This window comes from Mobula hypostoma, chromosome 15, assembly GCF_963921235.1.
Source record: "Mobula hypostoma chromosome 15, sMobHyp1.1, whole genome shotgun sequence".
Lineage (NCBI taxonomy): Eukaryota > Metazoa > Chordata > Chondrichthyes > Myliobatiformes > Myliobatidae > Mobula > Mobula hypostoma.
Genome location: NC_086111.1, coordinates 77183140 through 77196111, shown reverse-complemented (window position 1 = coordinate 77196111; position 12972 = coordinate 77183140). Strand labels below are relative to the sequence as shown.

General features: G+C 43.2%; 1 long non-coding RNA gene across 2 annotated transcripts in view; it reads right to left on the bottom strand.

Annotated features, from left to right (window-relative positions):
• Positions 1-593: 593 nt before the first annotated feature.
• Positions 594-12972, bottom strand: part of LOC134357018 (uncharacterized) — a 43273-nt gene continuing 30894 nt past the window's right edge. For both annotated transcript variants that reach the window (XR_010020485.1, XR_010020484.1), the window contains exons 3-4: positions 10602-10769; positions 594-6831 (exon numbers count right to left, since the gene is read on the bottom strand). This is a non-coding gene — a long non-coding RNA (uncharacterized LOC134357018). The remainder of the gene's footprint in view (positions 6832-10601; positions 10770-12972) is intronic.

Below are 12972 nucleotides of genomic sequence, written 5' to 3'. Positions count from 1 at the left end.
TGGGGTCTCTAGATAACTCCTATCAGAGTCCTTTCACCCTTGCTGTTCCTTAGTTCTTCCCACAATGACTCAACACCTTCCAACCCTATATCACCTTTCTGATGATTTGATTTTATTTTTACCAACAGAGCCACAGCATCCTCTCTGCCTACCTGCATGTCCTTTCCAGAAACATACAAGTCTATGGGACACAAGAGATACTGCAGATGCTGGAAATCTAGAACAATATGGAGGAGCTCAGCAGGTCAGACAGCATCCATCGGTGGCAATCAACGTTTTGGCCCAGGTATCTGGAATATTGACAGGCAAAGAAAATAGAAAAGCAAAGATGAAAAAAAGTTAAGACAAAATTTACTTCAGGGCTCAATAAGATTTGCCAAGCAGATCTCATGGTATAGCAAATACAACAAAGGCAATAAACACCTTTGTTATACCCATATTAGTGTATCCTTTCAGCAAAATATCCTGGTCCCATTCCGATCTGGAAACATCACAATGAAAAATAAGAAATGAAATGACAAATTTAGAAAACATGATTTACCACTTAGATTAAAACCAACGAGGACAGAAGGAGGAAAAGCTATAACAGACATTTTTTTAAAAAATCACCCAACAGTCTGATAAGATTTCTAAAGTATATATTTTCATACGAAATAAACAGGATTCGAAACACTAGGCAGGTATATGCAATTCTGATAATAAATACAGGCCAGAAAACTTAAATGAGAGACCAACTCAGAAAAAATGAATCATCACTATGGAAGAAAACGTTAACCAGTGGAATGAGTATGACTCGGTATGGGAGACATCCCAATGATCTGAGCAAACTAGATGTTGTCAAGGAAGCATCAAACTCAGAGAAACAGAGGTTCCTTGCAGAAATACAGGACAGGGTTAACATTAAAAAATATCAAAATTACATAAAAGGCAAACTAGCAGATGATAAATGCAGAAAATGCCGAGAAACCAGACACAATCCAACACATTCCAAGATCCTGAAGCAGTTTAACTCAATACGATTACTTACAAAGGTACAATCAAGTTGCAAATATCATTCACCAAAATCTTGCTTTTAAATACAAACTCATGAATGACCACCGTAACTTCATTAAAGCACCATAAATTCAAGCCTGATCCAGTTATAGTCAATATCTTACGAATTATATGATAATCATATTATTACAGATAGGACGATCCATAATAACCATCCGGATATAATATTACAGGATAAACATGCAGGAACAACTCACTCAATAGATTCCCAACACACACCCGTTCCTCGACCAATGGAGCACCTCACAACAGGCATTGTTTGTGTCGTCAGTCAGACAACTTAAGTATTTTCTCTGTCAATCAGCTTCCAAATGTTGCTACTTTGTCATTTGTTGCCACGTCCCGCTGCTGATTCCATTCTCATCATACGTTCTTACCCCGACCATCGTCCAGAGCCCCAAACTCTGCCCTGTGCAGACCCGCCTCTGGTTTCTGACCCTCCTCTGTTGAACATCCAACTGATGGTTTCCCATTCTTTCAGTCTTTAGAGGACAGTGGTGTTTTCTAATACCCGTTAGAAGCAGGGAAAATGACCCACAATGCGGAAATGAGTCGTGATTCAGGAGGTTAACTACCAATGTCATTCTTCCTCAGCCCAGAGATTAGAGGGGCGAAGAACATCTCAGACAGAACTGCAGTCAGCTCAACTTCAGTCTGCAGAAAATTCAAGGGAAACCTCTTCACCCACAGAGTGGTGACTATTTGGAACCCATCACCACTGGGAGAGCAAGAGGTGAACAACAGGGGAGGACTCAAAAAGACTGTCGTGGAACAGAATCACTGGCAGGGTCCAGCCGGCCTTAGTTGACTCTCTATTGCACAGTACAGGAGACAGAGTTTAAAATAGAACTGATTTATTTGTCGCAGACCCAGAATATTAAACTCCAGTCCCATTAAGGTGAATATGCAGCAGAAAAAACTCCTCCCATGCCCAGTGACCAGGGTGCAGAACTGGGTGTGGTGAGCAGCAGCAATAATTGCAGAGTTCAGCACCGACAGTCACTCTCAAAATTGCATTCAGTACGGTGATGGACAATTATCCAGCTTGCAGCTTATTGACACTTTCTCCCCAGTGTGAACCCGGTAGTGTGTCACAAGGTTAGATTACTGAGTGAATCCTTCCCACATCCCTCCCCAGTGTGAACTCAATGATGCACATTTGGTGGAGATGACTGAGAGAATTTCTTCACAATCTCTGAGCAGGTGATCAGCTTCTCCCCAGTGTGAACTGACTGGTATGCCAGCAGATCAGATGACGGAGTGAATCCCTTCCCACATTCACAGCAGGTGAACGCCCTCTCCCCAGTGTGAACTGACTGGTGTGTCAATCGGTGAGATGCCTGAGTGAATCCCTTCCCACAGACTGACCAGGTGAATTGCCTCTCCCCAGTGCGAATTGATGGTGTCTCTGTAGGTTGGATGACTGAGTGAATCCATTCCCGCAGTCCGAGCAGGTGAATGGCCGCTCACCGGTGTGAACTCGCTGGTGAGCCATTAGGTCAGATGACCAAGTGAATCTTTCCCCACAAATTCAGCAGATCACCAGCCTCTGCCCAATGTGAACTGACTGGTGCATCCACAGGTGGGAAGACCGACTGAATCCCTTCTCATCCACAGAACAGGTGAATGGCTTTGTCCCAGTGTGAACTTATATAACCATATAACAATTACAGCACGGAAACAGGCCATTTCGGCCCTTTTAGTCCATGCCGAACTCTTACTCTCACCTCGTCCCACTGACCTGCACTCAGCCCATAACCCTCCATTCCTTTCCTGTCCATATACCTATCCAATTTAACTTTAAACGACAACATCGAACCTGCCTCAACCACTTCTGCTGGAAGCTCGTTCCACACAGCTACCACTCTCTGAGCAAAGAAGTTCCCCCTCATGTTACCCCTAAACTTTTGCCCTTTAACTCTCAACTCATGTCCTCTTGTTTGAATCTCCCCCTCTCTCAATGGAAAAAGCCTATCCACATCAACTCTATCTGTCCCCCTCATAATTTTAAATATCTCTATCAAGTCCCCCTCAGCCTTCTACGTTCCAAAGAATACAGACCCAACTTGTTCAACCTTTCTATGTAACTTAGGAGATGAAACCCAGGTAATATTCTAGTAAATCTTCTCTGTACTCTCTCTATTTTGTTGACATCTTTCCTATAATTCGGTGACCAAAACTGTACACAATACTCCAAATTTGGCCTCACCAATGCCTTGTACAATTTCAACATTACATCCCAACTCCTATACTCAATGCACTGATTTATAAAGGCCAGCATACTAAAAGCTTTCTTCACCACCCTATCCACATGAGATTCCACTTTCAGGGAACGATGCACCATTATTCCTGGATCCCTCTGTTCTACTGCATTCTTCAATGCCCTACCATTTACCCTGTATGTCCTATTTTGATTAGTCCTACCAAAATGTAGCACCTCACATTTATCAGCATTAAACTCCATCTATCATCTTTCAGCCCACTCTTCTAACTGGCCTAAATCTCTCTGCAAGCTTTGAAAACCTATTTCATTATCCACAATTCCACCTATCTTAATATCATCTGCATACTTACCCAATTTACCACCCCATCTTCCAGATCATTAATGTATATGACAAACAACATTGGACCCAGTACAGATCCCTGGGGCACACCACTAGTCACCAGCCTCCAATCTGACAAACAGTTATCCACCACCATTTCTGGCATCTCCCACCCAGCCACTGCTGAATCCATTTTATTACTTCAATATTAATACCTAACGACTGAACCTTCCTAACCAACTTTCCGTGTGGAACCTTGTCAAAGGCCTCAAGTCCACATAGACAACATCCACTGCTTTACCCTCATCAACTTTCCTAGTAACCTCTTCAAAAAATTCAAGAAGATTTGTCAAACATGACCTTCCACGCACAAAGCCATGTTGACTGCTCCTAATCAGACCCCGTCTATCCAGATAATTATATATACCATCTCTAAGAATACTTTCCATCAATTTACCCACCACTGACGTCAAACTCACAGGCCGATAATTGTTAGGTTTACTCTTAGAACCCTTTTTTAAACAATGGAACAACATGAGCAATACGCCAATCCTCCAGCACCATCCCCGTTTCTAATGACATTTGAAATATTTCTGTCAGAGCCCCTGATATTTCCACACTAACTTCCTTCAAGGTCACTAATAGCTACCACATCATACTTCCAGGTATCAATCCATGCTTTAGGCTCATCCAATCTTTCTTAAAATCTCCTAGCATTAAAATAAATGCATTTAAGAGATTTTCCACCTGTTACTCTCTGTTTATCACTAACGGTGCAAACAACTTTACTATTTTCTTTTTCTTCCTTCTCCCCCACATCTGTTCCTACACTCTGGTTCCCCTCCCCCCTTGTACCTAGTTTATCCACCGGAGCCTCCCTAGCAAACCTACCTGCAAGAATATTTGTCCCTCTCCAGTTCAGATGTAAACTGTCCCACCAGAACAGGTCCCACCTTCCCTGGAAAACTGCCCAATTATCTATAAATCTGAAGCCCTCCCTCCTGCACCATGTCTTCAGCCACGTGTTGATCTGCGCTATCTTATTATTTCTAAACCCGCCTGCACATGGCAGTGGTAGCAATCCTGAGGTTGCTATCCTGGAGGTCCTGTCCTTTAACTTGGCGCCTAACTCCCTAAACTCACCTTTCAGGACCTCCTCACTCTTCCTACCCACGTCATTGGCCCCTACATGGACCAAGACATCCAGCTGCTCACCCTCCCTCTTGAGAATACCGAGATATCGCAGACCTTGGCACCAGGGAGGCAACAGACCATCCAGAATTCTCGATCTCTTCCACAGAACCTCTTATCTGTCCCCCTATCGAATCCCATATCACTACTGCTCTCCTCTTGCTGATGTAAAGTTGAAGTCAGAAGTTTACATACACCTTAGCCAAATACATTTAAACTCAGTTTTTCACAATTTCTGACATTTAATCCTACAAAACATTCCCTGTCTTAGGTCAGTTAGGATCACTATTTTAAGAATGTGAAATGTCAGAATAATAGTAGAGAGAATGATGCATTTCAGCATTTATTTCTTTCATCGCATTCCCAGTGGGTTAGAAGTTTACATACACTTTGTTAGTATTTGGTAGCATTGCCTTTAAAATGTTTAACTTGAGTCAAACGTTTAGGGTAGCCTTCCACAAGCTTCTCACAATAAGTTGCTGGAATTTTGCTCCTTTCCTCCAGACAGAACTGATGTAACTGAGTCAGGTTTGTAGACTCCTTGCTCGCATACACTTTTTCAGTTCTGACCACAAATTATCTATCGGATTGAGGTCAGGGCTTTGTGACAGCCACTCCAATACCTTGACTTTGTTGTCCTTAAGCAATTTTGCCACAACTTTGAAGGTACGCTTGGGGTCATTGTCCATTTGGAAGACCCATTTGCAACCGAGCTTTAACTTCTTGGCTGATGTCTTGAGATGTTGCTTCAATATATCCACATAATTTTCCTTCCTCATGATGCCATCTATTTTGTGAAGTGCACCAGTCCCTCCTGCAGCAAAGCACCCCCACAACATGATGCTGCCACCCCCCATGCTTCACAGTTGGGATGGTGTTCTTCGGCTTGCAAGCTTCACCCTTTTTCCTTCAAACATAACGATGGTCATTATGGCCAAACAGTTCAATTTTTGTTTCATCAGGCCAGAGGACATTTCTCCAGAAAGTAAGATTTTTGTCCCCATGTACACTTGCAAATGTAGTCAGGCTTTTTTATGGCAGTTTTGGAGCAGTGGCTTCTTCTTTGCTGAGCAGCCTTTCAGGTTATGTCGATATAGGACTCGTTTTACTGTGGATATAGATACTTGTCTACCTTTTTCATCCAGCATCTTCACAAGGTCCTTTGCTGTTGTTCTGGGATTGATTTGCACTTTTCGTGCTAAAGTACGTTCATCTCGAGGAGACAGAATGCATCTCCTTCCTGAGCGGTATGACGGCTGTGTGGTCCCATGGTGTTTATACTTGCGTACTATTGTTTGTACAGATGAACGTGGTACCTTCAGGCATTTGGAAATTGCTCCCAAGGATGAACCAGACTTATGGAGGTCCACAATTCTTTTTCTGAGGTCTTGGCTGATTTCTTTTGATTTTCCCATGATGTCAAGCAAAGAGGCACTGAGTTTGAAGGTAGGCCTTAAACTACATCCACAGGTACACTTCCACTTGAATCAGAAGCTAATTGGCTAATTGCCTAAAGGCTTGACATCATTTCTGGAATTTTCCAAGCTAGTTAAAGTCACAGTTAACTTAGTGTTTGTAAACTTCTGACCCACTGGAATTGTGATATAGTCAATTAAAAGTGAAATAATCTGTCTGTAAACAATTGCGGAAAAATTACTTGTGTCATGCACAAAGCACATGTCCTCAACGTCTTCCCAAACTATAGTTTGCTAAAATGAAATCTGTGGAGTAGTTAAACAAGGAGTTTTAATGACTTCAATCTAAGTGTATGTAAACTTCCAACTTCAGCTTCAGCTTCCAACTTCAGTTGAGATGACTGAGTGAATCCATTCCCACTGGCTGAGCAGATGAATGGGTTCCCCCCTGTGTAAAATGACGGGCGTGCCAGTCGGTCAGATAATCGAGTGAATTCCTCCCCACAGTCTGAGTAGGACGGATGATCGAGTGAATCCCTTACTCCTCTTTTTAAATATCTGGACAGAAACAGCAAAACTGGCTTGTTGTGTTCGAGATTCCCGTAGACAAATTCCTTGTCATTTTTAACCTGTCAAAAGATTTACAAAATCCATCAGTGGGTTTAGGACAACATTTCAGATGAGATCACTTGAGTTGTCAAGGTGTGATCTAGCATCACACTGTTACAGTGAAGTTCAACCCAAGTTGGAGAGAAAAATCATCTTCTAACTGGGCACAGTGCTGGTATCTGGGATGACCATCAAATTCTCTGATGCTCTTCCTGTCTCGATAAGAATGGGGCATTTCTGCCATCTCCAATCTGCGACCTGGCTCAGTTTGACTCTCTCCATTGGTATTATTCCCTGTTCCCACTGAGCTGCATGGGTTCCTGGCCCCAGTAACTGAAACACTCTCACACAAATAGCCGGCAGTGTATTCCACACACCCACCACTCTCAGTGTAAAAAACTTACCCGTGATATCCCCTCAGTATCTATTTCCAAGCACCTTAACACTATGCCCCTCGTGTTAGCCATTTCAGCCCTGGAAAAGCACCTCTGGTTATCCACACCATCAATGTCCCTCATCATCTTATACACCTAAAAAAGGCTCTGAACATAAACAAGGAAATTATACATTGCTTTGAGGATTTGTTAGAAGTATACAAAATTATGAGGGTATAGATAGAGTAAATGCAAGCAGCTTTTTCCACTGAGGTTGTGTGGGACATCAACCAGAGGTCATGGGTAAGTGGGGAAGGTGAAAATTTAATGGGAACTTGTGGAAAAGCTCTTTACTGAAATGGTCATGGCAGTGTGGAATGAGATACCAGCACAAGTGGTGAATATGAGCTCAGTTTCACCATTTAAAAGAAGTTTGGTTTTCAACCTTTTTATTAAGTTTCAGATTAATATACATTACAATATTAATGATACAAAAAGAGATCAGTATAACATTGATAATGGTTAACATATACAAGCATAATCCTAGTAAAAGATATGATTCAAGCCTCCCAATCTCTCGGTAACTGAATATGGAAAAAGAATTTTATAAAGGATCCCCTAAACTTAAAACAAAACAAAACTGGTTTGTCCTATTCCTTTGGATAAGAACACTATTTGTCATTAACTCCACTCCTCCATAGATAAACAAAAGATTATTTAAAAAGGAAAAAGGTTCTGAAGGAGTCAACTTACATCATATGAAAATGTTGAATAAACGGTCTCCAGGTTTCTTCAGCCCATTTTTCTTGGCGGTTGATCGGGACAGGACTGCACAAGAGCGTGTAAGTCGGTTTGTGAGGCAGAGGGAGTATTTAAAAGAGAGCAGTTTGACGGAGCATGCGACAGAGTAGAGGGAGACAGAGTAGGAAGGCTCTGTCTCGAGAGGCTTCAGCGAGCAGAGGCTGAGGACAAACTTCACTCCAACTGAGGTAAGGCTGGGAAAGTTCCTTTAAAAGGAGAACGGTCTGCAGTGGTATTTTATTTGAAGCAAGGAAGGCGGCGAGGCTGTAGCGTACTGGGTAGGTCATGGCAGCTGAGATCGGCCCCGTGGTTTGTTCCTCCTGCAGCATGTGGGAAATCAGGGATACTTCCAGTCTCCCTGATGACTGTGTATGCAGGAAATGTGTCCAGCTGCAGCTCCTGGCAGACCGCATTGAGCAGCTGGAGCTGCGATTGGATTCATACTGGAGCATCCGCAATGCTGAGGTCGTCGTGAATAGCACGGTCAGTGAGTTGGCCACACCGCAGGTAAAGGCTGCAAAGGCAGAAAGGGAATGGGTGGCCACTAAACAGTGTAGCAGTAGGCAGGTAGTGCAGGAGTCCCCTGAGGTCATCTCCCTCCTAAACAGATATACTGTTTGGGATACTGTTGGGGGAGATGTCTCATCAGGGGAAGGCAGCAGCAGCCGAGTTCATGGCACCATGGGTGGCTCTGTGACACAGGAGGGAAGGAAAAGGACTAGGAGAGGTATAGTGATAGGGGATTCGATTGTAAGGGGAATAGATAGGTGTTTCTGCGGCCGCAAACGAGACTCCAGGAGGGTATGTTGCCTCCCTGGTGCAAGGGTCAAGGATGTCTCTGAGCGGCTGCACGACATTCTGGAGTGGGAGGGTGAACAGCCAGTGGTCGAGGTGCACATAGGTACCAACGACATAGGTAAAAAAATGGGATGAGGTCCTACAAGGTGAATTTAGGGAGTTAGGAGATAAACTAAAAATTAGGACCACAAAGGTAATAATCTTTGGATTACTACCAGTGCCACGTGCCAGTCAGAGTACAAATAGGAGGATATTTCAGATGAATACGTGGCTTGAAAAATGGTGCAAGGGGGAGGGATTCAAATTTCTGGGGCATTGGAACCAGTTCTGGAGGAGATGGGACCGGTACAAACAGGACGGTTTGCACCTGGGCTGGGCTGGAACCAATGTCCTAGGGGAAGCATTTGCTACTGTTGTTCAGGAAGATTTAAACTAATGTGGCAAGGGGATGGGAACAAGTGCAGAGAGACAGAGGGGTGTAAAATGAAGGTAGAAGCAAAAAGTAGTAAGGTGAAAAGTAAAAGTGGCAGGCCGGCAAATCCAGGGCAAAAATCAAAAAGGGCCACTTTTCAACATAATTGTATAAGGGCCAAGAGTGTTGTAAAAGCAAGCGTGAAGGCTTTGTGTGTTAATGCAAGGAGCATTCGTAACAAAGTGGATGAATTGAATGTGCAGATAGTTATTAATGAATATTATATAGTTGGGATCAGAGAGACATGGCTCCAGGGTGACCAAGGATGGGAGCTCAACATTCAGGGATATTTAATATTCAGGCGGGATAGACATGAAAGAAAAGGAGGTGGGGTGGCATTGCTGGTTAGAGAGGAGATTAACACAATAGAAAGGAAGGACATTAGCCGGGAGGATGTGGAATCGATATGAGTAGAGCTGCATAACACTAAGGGGCAGAAAACTCTGGTGGGAGTTGTGTACAGGCCACCTAGCAGTAGTAATGAGGTTGAAATAGTGGTCTTCGAAGGCCTGTTCAGTAATATGTGGGGCATGATATTGCATTATGGCCTAATAGTTGTACATATCATTGTTATAATTACTGTTGTACGCTGTTTTTACCCACTGATAAGTCAATGCTGTACTTGGTTGGTTTTTCTGTAAAAAATTACTGTTTTGTTGATCATGTAATGATCAAAAGGAGAGAATGAAAAAGTTTGCAAAAGGGTTAACACTTTGCTAAACAATAGCAGCCTGTTTTTCTGAAAGAAACTGCTGATGATCAACAGATGGGCTAAGCCATGCTGAGCCGTATTTCTTCTTGAGGGTAGCTAGCTAGGGTTTCAGGATGCTTATCTCCTTGTGCACTCATGTGTAGAGATAGGACAGCTTCAGTCTGTTGTGTGTGTGTAAGCCACTATGACTATTTTGTAATTTTCTTTAGGGGCTGTCATGTAGTAAATAACTTTGGCTCCAGCCATTCTTGTGTGGGGGGTATCTGGACAGATATATCTGTGGTGCAAGGGGAATTGTTAGTCAGTTAGTGGAATGGGCGGGAAAGGTCATAGACCGTTCCTGTTTGAGGGACTAACTACGTAAGCCCTGGGTGCTTGGAATAAAGAGTTTGTACTTATACGGTCTCTAAGTGACTTTATCCAGATTCGACTTCCGCAGAATGGGAGTGGTTTTAAAGGGCTGGGTTGCTGGAAGCACATTACCAGACCTGGAGTGATTGCAACTGGGTCTGACAAAGGCATAACTGGTTCTTCTGGGCACATTCAGTCTCACTCCAACTATTTCCTACCTTCCTTTGTGCAGGTATGTAATACTGTATCTAAAGGACCAGTGTTTGAGTAAATGAGACTCACCAAACTTTCTCCTGACTGAATCACTGGATTCCCCGAGTCAGATGGGTCCTCTCCAGTTGATGCTCTCAATCCTTGAGCTGGTTCACTTGCTGTTGTTCCCCCGTCTTCAGAAGTGGTTTGCTTCCAGTTGGGGTTTTTCTTCCAATAAATCTCTCACTGCAGATCTAACTTTAACCAGAGAGATAATGAAGCACATTAACAATAAAATGGAGAACCAAACAATTCTGCTCCATGTTTCTAAGAAGAAAACTCACTGAAATTTAAACATTGAAAGTAAATATCATGATCTCAGTGAACAACCTTTTATTGTCCCTCACACATCACAAAACGATATGGGATAAGAAGGAGCCATCATTCAGTCATGGTAAGACATAAGACACAGGAACAGAATTAGGTGATTCGATCCATCTGGTCTGCCCCACCATTCAACCATGGCTGAGTTTTATTCCAACACCATATTCCTGCCTTCCTCCTGTAACCCTGAAGCTACTTAGCAATCATGTATATATTAATCTCTGTCATAAATATACCTAAATGGCAGCCTCAACCAACCTCTGCAGCAACAAATTCCACAGATCAGACATCCTTAGGCCAAAAAAAATTTCTCATCTCCGTTTTAAAGGGAAGCATCTTTATTCTGAGACTGTGCTGTCAGATCACAGACTCTCCGTCTAATGGAAACATCCTCTCCATGTCCACAGTATCCAGGCCTTTCAGCATTCGGTAGGTTTATTTAACCATACATCCCTCCACCACCCCCACTGTCCCTCTGAACTCCATTGAGCACAGGTCCAGAACCATCAAATGCTCCTCATACATAAAGCCGATCATTCCTGAGATTATTCTTGTAAACCTCTAGAGCAACAACTGTACTGAACACATTTCAGGAATAACAGACAAAATGGTACCAGGATAATTTACTGGGAAAATTTGTGGTTTCTTTACTGTTCTACTATCACAGAACGAGCCATTTCCATTCCCAGGTTAAAACAGGTCCATTTCAGGAAATTTAAACCATTCCAGGGTGAATGTAATAAAAAGAAACTGGAATTACCAAAAACGCTCAGCAGGTAAGGAACAGCTGTGGGGAGAGGAACAAACTTTACAATTCAAGTTAATAACGTTTTGTCAGAGTGACTTCAAACATTTTCAGTTTTTAGTACAGATTTCCAGCAACTTGAGATTCTGCCTGATTCCACCAAGTGACAGACAGGTGGAAGTGAGGGGGGTGGGATTTCCAAACACAGTTTGAACACCAAACTCACGGGTCTATTTCTACTGTTGTAAACATGGAACAGCCCATTTACTCCAAGCTTCTCCTTGTGAGGGATGGAACACAAACTTATTCTCTCCGCAGGTTGAAAGCCATTGCTTCCAAAGGAACTCCAGAAACAAAGAACTGATCCCAGACCAGGAATATTCGTTCAACCTGTGCAGCTTGATCCCCGAGTCCATAGTACTTGGATTTAAAACTGTGATATCCCAGGACCCAACCTCACAGAGTCCACACTGCTGAGTCTGCCACTCACCAACCCTGAGAGACTCACAAATCACCCCCACATCTCACACTGGGTAGTGCAATCCGGGATTTTCCCACAACCAATGTCCAGCTGCTCGAAATTTCTGCTTCACTGCAGAAGGACGACTATCCAGCCCCATCTGTAGAAGCACTAACCAAGGTCAAAGCCAAAACACAAACAGTTCCATATCTGGAATGCCGATCACAGGATTATAGCCCAAGCACCAACTCTCCCAGGACTCTCTGCTGCCAGTAAAATGCTGTAGTGTGTCAGCCAGTCACAGTTTAAAAACTAGCACCTCCACACCAATGCACAACAGAACTGCTACCTGATGACCCTATGGCATTCAAGCTAAAAAAAAACGATTCTGGAAAATAACTCAGCGAGGCCAAAAGTGCAAAAGAACACTTCACAATGAAGACAAGGGTTTGAAGAAAAATTGCTGATATATAACACTGAGGTGGTTAGATACAGGGTGTACCAGGGTTGAACCAGATGGTTGATGTACATCACTGAAGCGGGGGGGCGGGGGGAGGTGGGGTTGGGAGACTGGACAGAGGTTGAACAAGATGGGCAGCAATGAGCAGATGAAACCAGGTGGGAGAAGGGATCAAGGACCATCACTGATGGTCCTCCAGCGATACCCAGATAATGAATGAATAGTACATACTACTGTATAGAAGATTCTAAAATGACAAAAGTTAGAACAAACAATAAGAACTTTGCCATATATACTTTGACCCTCACCAAATTTTTATCAACACACCATAGAAAGTTTCCCATCCGGACACTTCACGCCATTGCATGGTAACTGCTCTGCCCATAACTGCGAGGAACTGCAGAGACCTTTG